Source organism: Ixodes scapularis, unplaced genomic scaffold, assembly GCF_016920785.2.
Source record: "Ixodes scapularis isolate PalLabHiFi unplaced genomic scaffold, ASM1692078v2 PGA_scaffold7__128_contigs__length_106722199, whole genome shotgun sequence".
Classification (NCBI taxonomy): domain Eukaryota; kingdom Metazoa; phylum Arthropoda; class Arachnida; order Ixodida; family Ixodidae; genus Ixodes; species Ixodes scapularis.
Genome location: NW_024609882.1, coordinates 22,652,398 through 22,658,397, shown reverse-complemented (window position 1 = coordinate 22,658,397; position 6,000 = coordinate 22,652,398).

The following is a 6,000-nucleotide window of genomic DNA, read 5'->3' as shown; positions in this document are numbered from 1 at the left end:
ACGCGAAATTAGGAAAGAGAGATTAGTCTGATGCCGCTTTGTCTGAGGACTGATTCATTTCCGAGACCCTGTGGCTACTCTGAGCGCGCTATGGAAAACAGAAAGCGTGTCCTCAAACTCACGGCCTGCGAGCGTTTGTTAGTGGGCCATCTAAGACAAGCAGACGATGCCTTGAACCGATTCGTGACAAAGTGCTGCTCTACGCCCTCTATTCGCAGAGAAAAGTTTGGGTATCGCCGCCTGGTGGAAGTTTTTCACAACCCAGAGTGAGGATACTTCAACTTCATCTGCTGGTAGAAGCACGTGCAATGCAAGATTATACGCAATAAAAATGCAAACATAACCGCGTGGGTAGCACGTGCACCACCCACAAAAACAATAAGGTAGAGGGGCTTTACAGTAAGGAAAGCAGAAGCGCCCCTAGCGAGCTTCTGATACTCCCAGACAACGTTCTCTGCAGTATATGCAGTCGGAGCTCACGGGCACTCGCCCGCCTTGAGCGCCGAGCAGAGCTGTGAAAGCGCATTCTTCACTTTGCCCCAAGGGTCACAGAAAGTCGTCCGCGAGTATAGACGCCGACAGACCGCCACTGATTCGGAAGCTTCTTTGTCGCTGTGAAATTGCGAGGATAAGAGGGAACTACTTTTTTTTAGTCTTGTCTTCGCAAAGCTCGATGACGTAATTGTGGGACCGAAACCACCCGCCTGAGGGCAGTCGAGCGCGGCTCATGGATTGGACAGGAGAACTGCGCGAGCACTCGACTTCGGCTCGTAACGATCAATTCCCTTGCGGACACTCAAGCAGTGGCTCGTGTCCAACCACTGCGGTGATGAGATTAGCCGAACTCTAACAATGCCTGGGGCTCCAGCACGCGTTTCCTACTTTGCCAAGGCCAGCGCGTGGCTATGATTAACGTCGGCGGCATAGGATAGGCACCAGGCCAAGTGGTCGCATGTTCTGGCTCCGAGTTGAGGGGATGAACGATGCTCATATTTATTGAATTATTTTATTGGCGACTGCCATTGCTTAGAAGAAAAAAACCAAGGCAAGTTTTTTTTTAAGTATTAACGTTAGGGAGCGATTCTAAGCAGTGTTAAGCGAAAGTAGAAAAATTGTTTCATTGCTCCTTTAAGATTTCTTTTTCCTTCCGAGAACGACTGGAATAAGCGTACTAATAATATACACAGTTTTGTAGCCCTCGTTGGTTATTATTTGCATCCCGCATTATATAATCATTCCCTCTCCAGTACAGTTGTCTGTTTGATACGTACCACACCGCGAGTTCAATGTGCCGCCAAAACAACGCGGTTGCGCGTGCAGCACTGCAGACACAGATTCGCCCAGCTATAAAAAAACAGCGCCGCCCTAGCGGGATAATAAACCCACGGAACCGCCTTTATCGCGTCGTGCGCCGTTGATCCGCGCTTGGCATCTAGGCATACAATCGGCAAACACTTGGCATGTGTGCCGTTTCATTCGTTTTATCGTCGAGCCTTCGGTGTTGAAACGACTCCTCGTGGCAGTAAACGGAACCGTAATGAAACACGGACGGAGGGGGATTTAGTTGCCCGGTCGTAGAGCGCGGCGTTGGCAGAAATCGAGCCGGCGAATCATAAAAGAAACCATCGGGCGTGCGCTGAGCACGCGACACACTCGAGGTAGCATGTATCGTTCCGCAAGAGGGTTACTGGCAGCTACCATTTTCCCCTGACGATAGACGGCAGCGGACTCATCGGGTCGCACATTCGAAAAAAAAAACAAAAAAACTTGTGGAGTGAAGGCTGGTTCGCACAACTGCGTGAGTCCGACTGAGTACGACTGCAACGGCTTGCGGCCTCAATTTTTGTACGGATTGCTAGGGTAACGGCGCGCTTGTAAGCGGCTTAAAACACCGTTGTGATAGCAACCCGTAAAAGGATCAACAGCGCAAGCCGTTGCCGCATTTGCTCGGGCTCACGCAAATGTGTGAGTCGCCCTTAAAAAAAAACAGTGAAAAAAAAAAAGCTTTTTTGAGGGCATAGGTGGGACACCTTTTTCTAACAATTTTTCCAAGAAAAGAAACCATTTTCGTGCAATATTTACGCCATTAGACGCAATTTAGATGGAGGTCACAACCCGCTCTAAGCCCCGCCCACAGATTAGTGACCCCGCCCATTACTACTGTACTGACTCGCTGCACTCTTAAAAAACACTGTGCGTCTACTTTCACGCACAACACTCGGAGAGCCAATCACCGCAACTTACGGAGGCACCTCAGCGAATGATGATGCCGAAACATATATGTTGAGACCAAAAACCGCAGTCTGAGTTGTTACATTAAGCAATGCAAAGCGTCACGCTTGCATTGCTTAATGTCACAACTCAGTCTGCTTTTTTTGGTCTAAACATGTTTCGGCATCGTCATTCGCTGAGATGCCTCCGTAAGTTGCGCTGATTGGCTCTTCGAATGTTGTGCGTGAAAGTAGACGCACAGACATTTTTAAGAGTGTGTATTCGCTGCTCGAACAAACAGGCTACCAAGCGTACGTGTCTCCCTTTCGCGTCATCCGGTGCTTCTATAGTCTGGAATTCTAACACCACCTGCCCGCCATGGGAACAGACGAGCGGCAGCCTCTGGCATCGTCTGCTATTTCAGCGCCGTCTATCGTCGTCTACAATGCCATGAGACCCGGACACGAAATCTGAGCGTTGGCGTCCGCTTGCGCCTCCGTCCGTCTGCTAGTCTTCCCGTCGTCTAAAAACTTCTGCAACGCTCAGAAGACGCGACCATGAGAGCGGCGTTCTAGCGTTCCATCATGCACGAGCCACGGTCCAGTACCAGCGTCTGTCAGCGTCTATCGATATGCGTAATAAGCGACCGAGAGAACTAACAAAGTCAACTAAACAAATATGCAGTCTGTCTAGTTTTACTGTTCTTGTTATATTTTTCACATCATATCTGCGAGCAAGGTGGTGAGCGTCATGACGCACAATTAAAACGCGACGTAAAAATATTCGCATTGATAGGCCAGGTGCACTGCAAAGCTTGAAATCATGCCTCTCGAGTCGCAATGACGGGAACATACCTAGACAAACTTGATGTGAGCCGAACGCCCGATGGCCTCCAACCGAATGGCTCGCAGATTCTTACCTCTGAGGTATCTTCTCGGTATTGAAATCGTGCTCGAAATCAGGATGGTTGCAGAATTCAAAGAGAAGCGGGCCCGCTTTTACGAGAACCAGCATCTTTGTCCAGCATGAACACACGCACAGAAAGAAATCAGGTCGGATCGATCAGAATAGTGAATGTATACATATAGCACGCCAGGCTTAGGCCAGCCCGTCACAAAAACAAGCATCTGCACAGCGCTTCCGAAGGCTCGTTCAGTACTCCGCAGATGCCGGCGGCTAGAAGATAGAAGGCATTCAAAATCGCGCTGTGAGGTTTATTTTGAATAAGTATTCTCGAGCAGAGAGTGTGACACAAATGAAAGTTTGTATGGGTATCGAGCCTTTAGAAAAAAGACGTAAGAAAAATAGACTTAAACTTATTTACGCTATCAACAATGATTTAACTGGAATAGACACGTCTAATTATCTAGAAATGCCCCACTATATATCGAGTAGGAGGGACCACGTAAAAAAAAATACGCGAAATAAAATGTCGAACTAACTATATGATGTTCTCTTTTTTTCCGAGAACTATATCGGAATGGAATGAACTGCACTCTTAGAAAAAAGGGTCAGTATAGTCCTCCCTAAAGGGAGGAACGCTCTTGACACATATGTTCCTTCAGAAAGGGAGAAACTTTCGTCCCTTAAGCAGGGGAGGAAAAGTTCCTCCGTCGACTGCATCTCATTATGGCGGCCACGAATCGAGCAAATCGAGCTCGGTAAGGCTTAACGAGAACACTAAGTCTATTGCACGAAGCGAGAGGAGCAGGAAATAAAAACGTAACACGAGCTTTCCGCGAACTGTATTTATTTCCGAAGTTTCTTTACCCCTGCAGGTAAAGAAACTTACGTTTCGAAAGCATGCAGTCACTCAGTCTTCTCATCGTCAGCACTGCGATGTTCAACGGAGACAACCGGCACTCAGTTCGCGCACTTTATGTCCTACCTTTGCTATTCCTCGAGCCACAATTCCTTCGTCAACCGTAGCGCCAACCGCACATCACGGAGGAGTGAAAATCATTCGCCCGCAAAACCAAAAGCCGCTCTCAAAAAAAAAGCAAATCCGAAGCAACCTCTTGGCTTATCTCAGCACGGTAACACGAAATTATGGCGTAGCCGCGTAGCGTAAAAGGATGTTAAATCGCTTGCCACCAGATGGCAGGGTCAAGCAGAGTAATCGCGCGTAGCTAGGCTAGGTGGCGCTAGGTACCGCCCAATTCATGTTTTACAAAAAAATATTTTTATTTTCTTACGCCACAATTGCGTTTCCTTTTCTTCGGAATCTCTAACACATGTAGACACGTTGCGCACACTGCAAACATCAGGTCAACATTTATTGAACGCATACACAGGCATCGCACATACAAACATCAATACAACAGCACACTACCCCGATCACTACTAGCGAGCCCTGCGTTTCTGTCTTTTATAGTGGTTGTTTTGAACGTGCGGAATTTTTCGGTGACTCCCTAAGCAAAAAAAAATATTCCGAACATGTTCATTTTTTTCCAGCAATGTCATACATCTGAGGCTATTTTTAATGGCTCAGGGGATGAATCTCTTATTAAAAAGAAGACGCTCAATCATGCCATAATTATTTGAAAGCCAATAAATCGAGCCGCTCCAATGTGGTTCCAAGCCATGAGTTTGTTTTCCCGCATGGCCCTTCGTAGCCAGTATTTATATTGTAGTGTTCGTTTTTCTATTTGTGCTGTTCGCGCAAAGCTGCAATTGCCGTCTTGAATTAATCTCTGTAGAGCGGATATCCACTCAGCTGGAAGTGATGCTTCACGGGCACAGAAATCGCTTTTCGATCAACTTGAATGCAGTCAAAGCCGCGACTTCCGACAACTGTTAAGTGTACGGAGCTGCGCCGTTGCGAGCTCGAAAACTTCTAGCGCTCATCCCAGCGCGCCACTTAGAGGGCAGTTTCGACAGGAACCGTAATATATTTAAACAGTAAAATAAAGGATAGCGTTTTTTTTTCGATTTTGCCTGTCTTTTTTTTTTATGCTAAACTTCCATTATAAATATACGTACTTTCCGTCATACTTTCGTAGTGTTGTCTTTTCCCCAGAGCGCAATCGCTCTCGGGGACCGACAGTCACATTGGCCACTGTACGATAGGAGCTTACCGTTCAGACCAGCGTTCCAACATGACTATCCACACGTCGATCGACTGCACCTAATCCCTCAAGTGGTTTTAAACTCTTTAATGTAAAGCGGAATGTCATCCTGCGACACTCCGGCCCCTCCGATAACGGCCCGACCAGCGGCATCAATGCCCGACAGTTTACGTCATCTCATCTTGTTGTTACACCACTGATACGCGAACACACGGTCACATCGGCGATAATTCCAGTCTTCTGTTCACAACCCACAACACTGCCATCACGATGTTGCTGACACGAAGAAATACAGAACCACGTTGACGATGTTGCTGACACGCAGAAGAATCACGTTGAACGCCGGTTGGCACTCGGCACGGGACAACGGAACCGAACTCAGCACGGAAGGCACCCAGGCAGCCGGCAGGAAAACCTGCCTTCCTTGGACGCAGTTCCCGCGATTTCCACAACGTCGAAAACGTCGACACAGTTCCTTGTGGTTTCGCTGCTGTAGTTCCGCGTGTGTCCCGCAAATTGGAGACGGCCGTCTTACCCAGTGTATGTAGCACTGCTGGCACTGCTCCGGAACTTCGCTGTTTCTAGCGGCTTCGTTAGCTCATTTGATAAAATTAGTGGTAAAAACGTCAATGCAACCGAAATGTTCTGCACGTTTGGACTAGAAGACGGAATTACAGGCGGCCTTCGCTGCCGCTGAAGCTCAATCAACTCAACATTAATT